The sequence below is a fragment of the Hordeum vulgare genome, chromosome 4H, assembly GCF_904849725.1.
Source record: "Hordeum vulgare subsp. vulgare chromosome 4H, MorexV3_pseudomolecules_assembly, whole genome shotgun sequence".
In the NCBI taxonomy this organism is placed as follows: domain Eukaryota; kingdom Viridiplantae; phylum Streptophyta; class Magnoliopsida; order Poales; family Poaceae; genus Hordeum; species Hordeum vulgare.
Window position 1 is genome coordinate 511292956 of NC_058521.1, and position 13772 is coordinate 511306727.

The window sequence follows — 13772 nt, forward strand, 5'->3', positions numbered from 1 at the left end:
CTCACCGCCGGCAAAATTTCTGCGTCAGCCTACGACAGCATTGTAGCTTCTTTGCCGTATGTCTCACCGAAGCGGACGGCAAAGAGCTTTGCCGTCAGCTTTTCATAGGAGCTGTCGGCAAAGTGGTCGAGACGGCAGCCGACAGGCGTTGCCTCCGTTAGGGGCTAACGGAGGCTTTGTCGTCTACCTACTAAATCTACTAATTAACTAACTAAATCTACCAACTAACTAAACTACCACTAAAACTACTAATTAACTAACCTACCAACTAAACTATATATGCCACTAAATCTGTTAATTAGCAAAAAAAGAAGAAAAAAGGACTCATCGGAGGGGGGCGGCCGGGGAGGAGGAGGGCGCGGCGGTGGAGGAGATGGCGGTGGTGGCGGAGGGGGTGGTGTTGGAGAAGGGGCGAGCTCCGACGGTTTTGGTTGAGGAGGAGGTCCCGGGGAGGAGGAGGGGGCGTGGTGGAGGAAGGGGCGCATGGAGGAGGGGCGCAGGGAGGCCTCAGGAGGAGGGGGCGGCGGCTCAGGGAGGCCGGAGGCCGGAGAAGGAGGGGGCGCAGGGAGGCCGGAGGAGGAGGGGCGGCGGCGCAGGGAGGCTAGAGGCCGGAGGAGGAGGGGGCGCAGGGAGGCCGGAGAAGGAGCTGGCAACGGTGCAGGGAGGCCGGAGGAGGAGGGGCGCAGGGAGGCCGGAGGAGGAGGGGCGCAGGGAGGCCGGAGGAGGAGGGCCGGTGGCGCAGGGAGGCCGGAGGAGGGCGCGGCGGCGGTGGTGATGTCGGGGGGTGAGAGAGAGGGGTGTGGGGTGGCCGTTAGGGGTGAGAGAGAGGCGAGTGGGGTGGGGCTAACGGCCGTTAGGGCGCACCCTCTTTGTCGTCCGCCTCTCGACGGCACAGAGGAGAAAAGCGAACGACAAAGAGAGAGGTCGATAGGGGGGAGCGAAGGGGTGTGGGGTGGGCCAGCCGAGCGCTTTGCCGTCTGTCTAAGTGATGTTTGCCGTGAGCCCAGCTATTTGCCGTCTGCCTGAGTGGTTTTTGCCGTGAGCCAGCTGACGGCAAAAAGCTGGCTGATCGCAAAGAGCGTCTTTGCCATCAGCGAGCTCTTTGCCGTCTGGTTTCTGGTAGCTGATGGCAAAGAGGGTCTTTGCCATCAGTCAACAGACGGCAAAGAAGCAGCAGATGGCAAAATCTCTGATTCCAGTAGTGCATGTGCTAAAAAGTTGAGAGGGTTACGACAAAAATTGGATGCACTTCGTGTACAAAACGGACAATCTCTTTCGAAGTATCAGGGCTTCGAACGAGAAATCATCTGCTACAAAGGGATTTCATTTTTTTGAACTTACTTGAACTCCATACTTTTGTGTGTTCAAAATGCACCGTTCAAAGGCACATCACAAATTTTCAACAATTTCTCACTTCATTTGGTATTTTTCATGCATTTACTTTTTTTGAACTAATTGACCCTGAATTTGAAAAGCACTACAAATGAACTGTGAAAATGTTGAAAGTTGGCATGGTATCATCATTTCACCCACATAGTATGTTCTAAAAAGTTGAGAAGGTTACGATAAAAACAGGATTCACTTCATGTACAAAACGGACAATCCCTTTCGAAGTATCAAGGTTTCAAACGAGAACTCATATGTTACAAAGGGATTTCATTTTTTGAACTTATTTGAACTCAATACTTTTTGTGTGTTCAAAATGCACCATTCAAAGGCACATCACAAATTGTCAACAATTTCTGACTTCATTTGGTATTTTTCGTGAATTTACTTGTTTTTCGAGCTAATTGACCGTGAATTTGAAAAGCACTACAAATGAACTGTGAAAATGTTGAAAGTTCGCATGGTATCATCATTTCACCAAAGCATTTGCTAAAAAGTTGAGAGGGTTACGATAAAAACTGGATGCAATTCGTGTAGAAAACGGACAATGTCTTTCGGAGTATCAGGGTTTCAAACGAGAACTCATCTCTTACAAAGGGATTTCATTCTTTTGAGCTTATTTGAACTCCATAATTTGTGTGTGTTCAAAATGCACCATTCAAAGGCACATCACAAATTTTCAACAATTTTTGACTTCATTTGGTATTTTTCGTGCATTTACTTATTTTTGTTTTGAGCTAATTGACCCTGAAATTGAAAAGAACTACAAATGAACTCTGAAAATGTTGAAAGTTGGTATGGTATAATCATTTCACCCACATAACATGTGCAAAAAAGTTGAGAGGGTTACGACAAAAACTGGATGCACTTCGTGTACAAAACGGACAATCTCTTTCGAAGTATGAGGGTTTCGAACAAGAACTCGTGTGTTACAAAGGGATTTCATAATTTTGAACTTATTTGAAGTCCATACTTTTTGTGTGTTCAAAATGCACCATTCCAAGGAACATCAGAAATTTTCATTAATTTCTCACTTCATTTGGTATTTTTCGTGCATTTACTTACTTTTTTGAGCTAATTGACCCTGAAATTGAAAAGCACTACATATGAACTCTGAAAATGTTGAAATTTGGCATGGTATCATCATTTCACCCACATAGCATGTGCTAAAAAGATGAGAGGGTTACGATAAAAACTGGATGCACTTCGTGTACAAAACACACAATCTCTTTCGAAGTATTAGGTTTCGAACGAGAACTCTTGTGTTACAAAGGAATTTCATTTTTAAACTTATTTGAACTCCATACTTTTTGTGTGTTCAAAATGCACCATTCAAAGGCACATCAGAAAATTTCAACAATTTCTGACTTCATTTGGTATTTTTCGTGCATTTACTTATTTTTTTGAGCTAATTGACCCTGAAATTGAAAAGCACTACAAATGAACTATGAAAATGTTGAAAGTTTGCATGGTATAATCATTTCACCCACATAGCATGTGCTAAAAATTTGAGAGGGTTACGACAAAAACTGGATGCAATTCGTGTACAAAACGTATAATCTCTTTCAAAGTATCACGGTTTCGAACGAGAACTCATCTGCCACAAAGGGATTTAATTTTTTTGAACTTATTTGAACTCCATACTTTTTGTGTGTTAAAAATGCATCATTCAATGGCGCATCACAAATTTTCAACAATTTCTGACTTCATTTGGTATTTTTCGTGCATTTACTTATTTGTTATGAGCTAATTGACAATGAAATTGAAAAGCACTACAAATGAACTCTGAAAATGTTGAAAGTTGGCATGGTATCATCATTTCACCCACATAGCATGTGCTAAAAAGTTAAGAGGGTTATGATAGAAACTGGATGCACTTCGTGTACAAAACGGACAATCTCTATCAAAGTATCAGGGTTTCGAACGAGAACTCGTCTCTTACAAAGGGATTTCATTTTTTTGAACTTATTTGAACACCATACTTTTTGTGTGTTCAAAATGAACCATTCAAAGGAACATCACAAATTTTCAACAATTTCGGACTTCATTTGATATTTTTCCTGCATTTACTTTTTTTTGAGCTAATTGACCCTGAAATTGAAAAGTAGTACAAATGAACTCTGAAAATGTTGAAAGTTGGCATGGTATCATCATTTCCCCCACATAGCATGTGCTAAAAATTTGAGAGGGTTACGACAAAAACTGGATGCACTTCGTGTACAAAATGGACAATCTCTTTCGAACTATGAGGGTTTCGAACAAGGACTCGTCTGTTACAAAGGAATTTCATTTTTTGAACTTATTCGAACTCCATACTTTTTGTGTGTTCAAAATGCACCATTCAAAGGCACATCACATATTTTCAACAATTTATGACTTCAATTGGTATTTTTCGTGCATTTTTTTTGAGCTAATTGACCGGGAAATTGAAAAGTACTACAAATGAACTCTAAATTTTTTGGAATTTGGCATGGTATCATCATTTCACCCGCATAGCATGTGCCAAAAAGTTGTGAGGGTTACAATAAAAACTGGATTCACTTCGTGTAGAAAACGGACAATGTCTTTCGAAGTATCAGGGTTTCGAACGAGAACTCATCTCTTACAAAGGGATTTCATTCTTTTCAACTTATTTGAACTCCATAATTTGTATGTGTTCAAAATGCACCATTCAAAGGCACATCACAAATTTTCAACAATTTTTGACTTCATTTGGTATTTTTCGTGCATTTACTTATTTTTGTTTTGAGCTAATCGACCCCGTATTTGAAAAGATCTACAAATGAACTATGAAAATGTTGAAAGTTGGCATGGTATAATCATTTCACCCACATCGCATGTGCTACAAAGTTGAGAGGGTTACGACAAAAACTAGATGCACTTCGTGTACAAAACGGACAATCTCTTTCGAAGTATGAGGGTTTCGAACAAGAACTCGTGTGTTACAAAGGGATTTCATATTTTTGAACTTATTTGAACTCCATACTTTTTGTGTGTTCAGAATGCACCATTCCAAGGCATATCACAAATTTTCAATAATTTGTCACTTGATTTGGTATTTTTCGTGCATTTACTTATTTTTTTGAGCTAATTGACCCTGAAATTGAAAAGCACTACAAATGAACAATGAAAATGTTGAAAGTTGGCACGGTATCATTAGTTCACCCACATAGCATGTGCTAAAAAGTTGAGAGGGTTACGATAAAAACTGGATGCACTTCGTGTACAAAACGAACAATCTCTTTCGAAGTATTAGGGTTTCGAACGAGAAATCATGTGTTACAAAGGAATTTCATTTTTTGAACTTATTTGAACTCCATACTTTTTGTGTGATCAAAATGCACCATTCAAAGGCACATCACAAATTTTCCACAAATTCTGACTTCATTTGGTATTTTTCGTGCATTTTCTTTTTTTACCTAATTGACCTTGAAATTGAAAAGCACTACAAATGAACTGTGAAAATGTTGAAAGTTGGCATGGTATCATCATTTCACCCACATAGCATGTGCTAAAAAGTTGATAGGGTTACAACAAAAACTGGATGTACTTCGTGTACAAAACGGACAATCTCTTTCGAAGTATGAGGGTTTCGAACGAGAACTCATCTGTTACAAAGGGATTTCATTTTTTGAACTTATTTGAACTCCGTACTTTTTGTGTGTTCAAAATGCACCATTCAAAGGCACATCACAAATTGCCAACAGTTTCTGACTTCATTTGCTATTTTTCGTGCATTTACTTTTTTTAAGCCAATCACTACAAGAAATATGTCAACTAACGACCTTCTGTTAGTGACACTCGCATAATTGGTCGTAAGCTGTCCGGAGGGGTCCTAACCCCCAAAACTAACGACCTTTTTCATCAGAAAGGTCATAACTTCCTTACTGGAAAAGGTTGTAAAGCAGATAGCCCTGTTTCGCTGCCTAATTTGTAGCTAATTACGACCAATATAGATGGTCATAGCTATGACGAGGTGCCACATCATCAGTTTTGTCTACGTGTGATGTCCATGTGTTATTTTTTGCCTAGTTTGTGAAGCAACCTACTATTCAGTCATTCCAAAAATTCTCAAAAAATTCTCATAAATACTTTGGATCATATATTCCTCAAATATGTGAAAACCCTTCCTTCCATAGTCGAAAATAATTCAGCAATATTCATTTTCCTATTCTGTTCAGAATAGCACTTTGTGAAGGAAGTGTCACTTTGGCATGTCCAAATGGTATAATTGTTTTACAGTGCCTTCATATGCCCTAATTAACATCATACACCAAATTTTACCTCAATCCATTGATTCATTTGATCCCAGCTTCAACATCCATATTTCCGCACAGTGTGGTAGTTTGCAAAGCAAGTGTCACCTAGGTTCATCCATTTGAGCTAAAATTTTGGCAAGAGAGTCTCCTTAGTAGATGATCATCCGCAACCAAAATTTAGGCCCATTGTCTATGTGCATTACCCGAACCGCTAATCATACATTTGTTTGCTAATTCATGTTTGAGCTTAGTTCGGTCTCCTCGTAAGATTCTTCTATTGTATTCTTCTTCCTAACACCTACCGAGGGAGTGTCTAACCCACCAGACATGCCTATTCCACACAGAATGCGTGTCAACGCAACGGTAACGCGGTGACCACGCGGCTCGCATGCAAGTTCACGCGCTTTGGAGTTGGGGCCCTCGACCACCATCCAGACCTTGGCGTCAAGTCACCACACCATGTAATTCTTATTAAATAGATAATTATGTACCTATAAATGATTTTTGGGAAAAATAGATAGCAAATTATAATGCAGCTGCAGTTCAAATTTGACCCGCTTCCTACTGAATCGGCGACAATTTGTCTTTTTCACTAGAGGTGGATAAAAGCTTTTAACACCCAACAATTTTGTCAATTTTACATTAAATATGGCCTAGTATTTTAGAAAAATGATTTGGTACAATTTTGAAACAAATATATGGTAGGTCCTTCACAAAAAAACTCATTTCGGGCACTTGAAAAATGGAAAATGAATTTTTCATACAAGGAAAATAAAAACTTGCTTAATCAACATTGTTTGCCATTCCAATATGCACCCTTGTGCATAATATTAGATCGTTTGAACAAACTATGCCACGAATGTGGCCATAAGATTGGTCATTTGGCTTGTAAACCATGAATCTTCACACATGATAGCCCATTTCTGAGAACACTTTTTAAAAATAATTGTCGTATTACAAGTTTATTATTTTTCCTGGTAAATTTGTCACATATAATCACACAATGCAAAGGTTTTACATTTTTTTGATTTTGTTTTTGAATTTTTCATGGTCATTTCAAAATGCGGTCAAAACTGCTCGTATGACCGTTCCTACCTAGTGGTTGAATCTTGGAAATATTTTAGTGTTTCTATGATTAAATAGATACTTGTGTACCCATAAATGATTTTTTTGAAAAATAAAGAGCAAACTATAATATAGCTGCAGTTCAAATTTGACCCGCTTCCAACAAAATTGGCAAAAAATAGTTTTTTTATGAGAGGTGGATCAAAACTTTTGACACCCAAACATTTGGTAAATTGTACATTAAATATGGCTTAGTATTTTCGAAAAATAATTTGGCCACATTTTAAAACAAATATATGGTAGGTCCTTCACAAAAAAACTCATTTTGGATACTCGAAAAATGGAAAATGAATTTTCCGTCCAAAGAAAATGAAAACTTCCTTAAGCAACATTGTTTGCCATTCCAATATACACCCTTGTGCACAATAGAAGATCATTTGAACAAACTATGACATGAATGTGGCCATAAGATTGATCATTTGGCTTGAAAGCCATGAATCTTCACCGATGATAGCTCATTTCTGAGAACACTTTTTAAAATAATTTCCATATTACAAGTTTATTATTTTTTATGATAACTTGGTCACATATGATGACATAACGCGAAGGTTTTGCAATTTTTTGATTTTTTTTAATTTGTTATGCCCGCTTCAAAATGCGATCGAAACGGCGGACATGACCGTTCATAGCTATGGGTTGAATCTTGGAATTTTTTTGGTGTTTACGTGATTAAATGGATACTTTTGTACCTATAAATGATTTTTACAAAAAATAAAAAGCAATCTATGATGGAGCTGCAGTTCAAATTTTACCTGGTTCCTACTGAATCGGAGGAAATTTGTCTTTTTCACGAGATGTGGCTCACAGATTCTGACACCCAACCATTTGGTCAAATGTACATTTAATATGATCTAATATTTTGGAAAAATGATTCGGTCCAATTTTGCAGCAAATATATGGTACGTTCTTCACCAAAAAACTCATTTTGGACACTCGAAAAATGGAAAATGTATTTTCTATCCAAAGAAAATGAAAACTTCCTTCCACAACATTGTTTGTCATTCCAATATGCAACCTTGTGCACAATATGGGAACATTTGAAAAAACTATAACATAGATGTGGCCATAAGATTGATCGTTTGGCTTGAAAGAGATGAATCTTCACACATGATAACTCATTTGTAAGAATAGTTTTTTTAAATAATTGTCGTATTATAAATTTATTATTTTTCTTGATAACTTGGTCACATATAATGACACAATGTGAAGGTTTTAATTTTTGTTCTTTTATTTTTTTTCATACCCATTCAAATGCGGTCAAAACGACGGTCATGTCCGTTCCTAGCTAGTGGTTGAATCTTGATTTTTTTGGTGTTTATGTGATTAAATGGATACTTTTGTACCTAAAATGATTTTTTCAAAAAACTAAAAAGCAATCTATGATGCAGCTGTAGTTCAAATTTGACCCCGTTCGAGCTGATTCTATTTGTTTGAATGATTGAAAATACCTAGAAATATCTCAAGTGCATACAAGTTGGTGATCATAAGAAATATGAGAAGTGCATATGAGAAGTGAAAATTTTAATGGTATCATTTTGCAAAATACTTTTCATAGTTGAACCAATCCGGAGGGAGAAAACACCCTCCCACGGATCACCGAGTTGGACACGATCTGAGCCATCCATCACGTATCCATCCAACGGTGGAGGCTCTCCTCAGAAACCCTAACCACCCACCAGGCCACCACTCTTCACTTCTCCAGATTCGATCCCGTCTCCTTCTCCAGATCCGATCTCATCTCCCTCGTCTCCCCCCACGATTCCCACCATCGCCGCCCATGGCTCACACCCACGATTCCCACTGCCGCCGCCCTTGTCTCCCTCCCACCCTCGTCTCCCACCCACGATTCCCACCGCCGCCGGCCGCTAGGGCGAGCACCCTGCTCCTGACCACCGACGAAAATCCGCTCCCTGATCCCAATCGCGTCGGTCTCCTGTCCCTCTCACCCCGCGCCGCGGCTCGGAGCCACACGCCGCCGCCGCACCCGAAGTCCCCAACTGCCTCCTTGCTACCTCTTGAGCTTGCGTTGGTTTTTCCCTTGAAGAGGAAAGGGTGATGCAGCACAGTAGTAGTAAGTATTTCCCTCAGTTTGAGAACCAAGGTATCAATCCAGTAGGAGAATCAAACCAAGTGTCCAGAGTACGTGCGCAAACACAAACGAGCTTGCACCCAACGCTATAAAGGGGTTGTCAATACCTTCAAGATTGATTGCAAAGTGAGATCTGAAGGCAGAAAGTGCAACGAAGTACAAGTGTAAGGCTGAAAATATGATCTGAAGTAGACCCGGGGGCCATAGTGTTCCTAGAGGCTTCTCTCAAAATAGAAAATATTACGGTGGGTGAACGAATAACTGTCGAGCAATTGATAGAACCGCGCAAAGTCATGACGATATCTAAGGCAATGAAAATACATATAGGCATCACGTCTGAGACAAGTAGACCGATACTGTCTACATCTACTACTATTACTCCACACATCGACCGCTATCCAGCATGCATCTAGTGTATTGAGTTCATGACGAACAGAGTAACGCCTTAAGCAAGATGACATGATTAGAGGGATAAATTCATGCAATAGATATAAACTCCATCTTTTTACCCTTGTTGGCAAGAACATGATGCGTGCCTCGCTACCCCTTCTGTCACTTGGTGAGGTCATCGCACGGTACGAACCCAAAACCAAGCACTTCTCCCATTGCAAGAATCATAGATCAAGTTGGCCAAACAAAAGCCACAACTCGAATAGAATTACAAGGATATGAAATCATGCATATAAGAGATCAGAAGAAACTCAAATAAGATTCATAGATAATCTGATCATAGCATGTTTTAAATAGTTGAGAGTGTGACGGCAAAAACTGGATCCACTTCGTGTACAAAATGGACAATCTCTTTTGAAGTATCACAAATTCGGACAAAAACTCATCTATTACAAAGGGATTTCATTTCTTTTAACTTATTTCAACTCCAGACTTTTTGTGCTTTCAACGTGCACAATTCAAAGCCAAATCAACAATTTTCAACCCTTTTTTACTTCATTTGGTATTTTTCGTGCATTTACTCATTTTGTGAGCTAAATGACCCAGAAATTGAAAATCACTATAAATGAACTCTGAAAAGCTTGAAAGTTTGCATGGTTTCATAATTTCACCCACATATCATGTGTTAAAGAGTTGAGAGCGTTAGCAAAAAACTGGATGCACTTCGTGTACAAAATGGACAATCTCTTTCAAAGTATTAGAGTTTCGGACGAAAACTCATCTGTTACAAAGGGAATTCATTTTTAACTTATTTCAACTCGAGACTTTGATAAATTTTTAGTTGATTCTTTTTAGTTCATTCTCTTTACTTAATATTTTAGTTGATTATTTTTAGTTCATTCTTTCTAACAAATAAATACTTTGATACACTACAAGAAATATGCTAATTTACGACCTTCAATATTGGTCTCTGAATGATCGCTGATTTCCATATGCGACCTTTTTATGACCAAAAACACACAGTCAAAAGTTGAGCGTCTCTAATGGAAATTAACGACCTTTCTTCTGGAATGGTCGTAGACTTCTACAACCAAATCAAAGGTCGTTGGTTCTACGACCAATCATTTTCATCGTTAGAAGTTTAATCACACCACGTCGGATCCAACATGGCAAGCTGACGTGGCAAAGTTAGGACCAATTGGATTGGCCATTGATAAGAATCATCCTGGTCCAATTCGGTGCTTTACATGGGCCGAGCCTAATAATTCAGCCCTTTTCATATATATTATTTCTATTGATTTTGGTTAGCTATATGTGCGTGGCCCAACTTTTCAGCCTTTTTTGTTTTCTAAGCTGTGGGCTTTTAACATTGTTTGGTTCATTATATCTGGTCCCACCAATTAGATAGGACCCACTTGTCATAGTCTCACACATATTGGGCCCACATGATAGAAATTTCAAAACTGCTCAAATTATTTCCATAACTGGGTACCATCAGCCAGGTTCCATTTCACACGTTTCCAAATCACATAATCAATATTTCAAACAGAACAAGAATGGTAAATAAGCATACTACAATTTGTACATGTCTAGTCCAACCCAAATATGCCTACCGTTACAATATTACAATCTTTACATTCTATTTAGTACGCCTCGAGCTACTCTAAAGGAGTGAACACAATGTATATTCTCAGAGTAACGAAGGGCTGGTGACACTACCACCCGAATGATTCCTGATGTTGGTGTCAAGATTGATCAAGTTGACCTGTAGGTGGTTAAAATATTAGATTGGCAAGAATGTCCAAAAGTTCAAACACATGCATGAAGAAATTTCTGTATGAAATGAAACGTTAGTCTTATTTCTAAGAGTTTGATTTGATATCAGTGACACATGGGCCTAAAGGGGAAAATAGTGGACTTGTGTTTTGAAGAACATGAACTGAAATAATTATAAATTTGACAAAAATATGTTTCTTGTATAAGATTTTTCACTCAGGTTAGGTACAATTCATATCAATTACCTGTTGGACAATGAAGCAAATACATTTCTTAATGTAAGTTGAAGAAAATTATATATCACTTCCTCTGAAAACTACAGAGCTACTATCACTGTAACTACATATATACAACTCACATGATGCAACATTTAGTGAAATACACTAATAAATAGCAATGAGATCTCATCGGTCCAACAATGTCGGAGACATGAGACATAGTTTTTCCGGAGGCGACTCCAAGATACAACACACGAGTTCCAGCAGCGTTAAAAAACATCCATAGAGTCAGCAACCACAACAATGATTCTAATCAGAACTAGCAAGGTATTGAAACAATTAAGAATCCAAGTGAAGGCACAAACATGACTTACAATCCAGATGTTGTCCACACCACGAAGAACGGCAGCAGCCAGCTGGGATCTAAAGGGGTTCCACACCTTGTACTCGACCTTGGATCCATCCTTGTTCTTCATAATACCAAAACAACAATAAACATCAGTCTACATGTGCATCTGTAGAACACTAATGAATATCATTTCACATCGGCACCAAACAAATGCATCTCTCAGCCAGTAATTGCATCATTTACATATATAGGCATAAAAAGTGCATCTTTCAAACAACAATGAACATCATTCACATATTTCAAAAATTCACAACAGAGTATCACAATCTATAAAAACATATGAAACCAGTGAATATCTAAAAACTATTGACATAAGCGCACCACATGCTACTCTAAGAACTAATAATGGCTAACTTAAGCTGATGCACACGCTGAATCAGAGCTGGTTTACCATTTTCTTATGGCATACGGAAGTAGCACTAAAACAGATAAGAAATAAACTTTCGGGAGGGGGGACGAAGCCGGGACGGAGGCGGAGAACACATCACGACTTTTGTCAAAGGGGCACTGCATTGGCAAGCAGACTTGAACAGCAACATCTCAGGTTGATTACCATTACTTGAGAAACAACATCTCAAGTTGATAACCAGATCCTGCAGCAAGCAACAACAGATCCACCATTACTGCAATAAGCAAATATAAAAATAAAATACTGCTACTTATTAGTCCCAATTTGGTTTGGGTTCTTATTTCAAGTCTGAGCTCCCAAGAAAGCAAAACAATGACAACAGTCGATCATACGGATGCAAAAGCACGCGATGAATGCCGATGCACAAACCATGGGCCATGTGAAATAATAGGGGATTCTCAATAAGATTTTCATAAGGGTAAAATACACTGCTGGTAGTACATTAAATTCTAGGGATGTTCAGTTCAGTACAACATGGAAACCAGCCACTTTCAGAAGTGAAACATATTTGATGCACAACAAAGCATATGTAGAAATCCTCCTAAAATTGTTTGCCCCGTGTATCAGAGATTTAGAGACCCTCAACGTCCTTGTCGTGGAGGACATGTGGCGCTTGTGTGCCAGCAGGATGTGAGGCTGCGTCCTCTCGCTTCACCCTCTGGATCGCCTCCGGCCATGGCTTGGGTCAGAGGGGGCGGGGGTTGATAAATGCGAGGGTGAGTGGAGAGGGGACGAGATGGGATGGGAAACGGAAAGGAGCAACACAGTGACTTGATGGAGATGCCGCCGAATTTGGGGAAGACGAGTGGCGTTAAAGCAAAACTAGGGATTTGAGGGTCGATTTGAGGCCTCGCCACCCACCGTGCGCCACTCATCGCCTGCTGCAGCTGCTGCTGAGGATGCTTATGGGCCGCTGATAACCGACAAGTATAGGGGACCACAACAGTTTTCGAGGGTAGAGTATTCAACCCAAATTTATTGATTCGACTCAAGGGGAAGCCAAAGAATATTCTCAAGTACTAGCAGTTGAGTTGTCAATTCAACCACACCTGAAAGATTTAGTATCTGCAGCAAAGTATCAGTAGCAAGGTAGTATGATAGCACCAATAGCAACAGTAACCAGTAGCAGCAAAGTTACAGCAGTAGCAATAAAGTAACAACAGTAGCAACAGAGTAAAAGTAGCAGCAGTGACAGCAGTAGCGGGAAAGTAACGTAGCAAGGACTAGTAGGAAAAACTTGTAGGCATTGGATCGGTGATGGATGATTATGCCAGATGCTATTCATCATGGAACAGTTATAATATGGAGAGATAAGTAACTAGCTCCAGTTCGTCAATCTAATGTAGGCATGTATTCTGTATGTAGTCATACGTGCTTAGGGAAAAGAACTTGCATGACATCTATTGTCCATCCCTCCCGTGGCAGCGGGGTCCTAATGGAAACTACGGGATATTAAGGTTCTCCTTTTAATAAAGAACCGGACCAACGCATTAACACTTGGTGAATACATGAACTCCTCATACTATGGTCATCTCCGGGAGTGGTTCCGGCTATTGTCACTCCCGGGTTGCCGGGTCATAACACATAGTAGGTGACTACAACTTGCAAGTTAGGATCTAAAACACACATATATTGGCGACAACATAATAGGTTCAGATCTGAAATCATGGCACTCGGGCCCTAGTGACAAGCATTAAGCATGGGAAAGTAC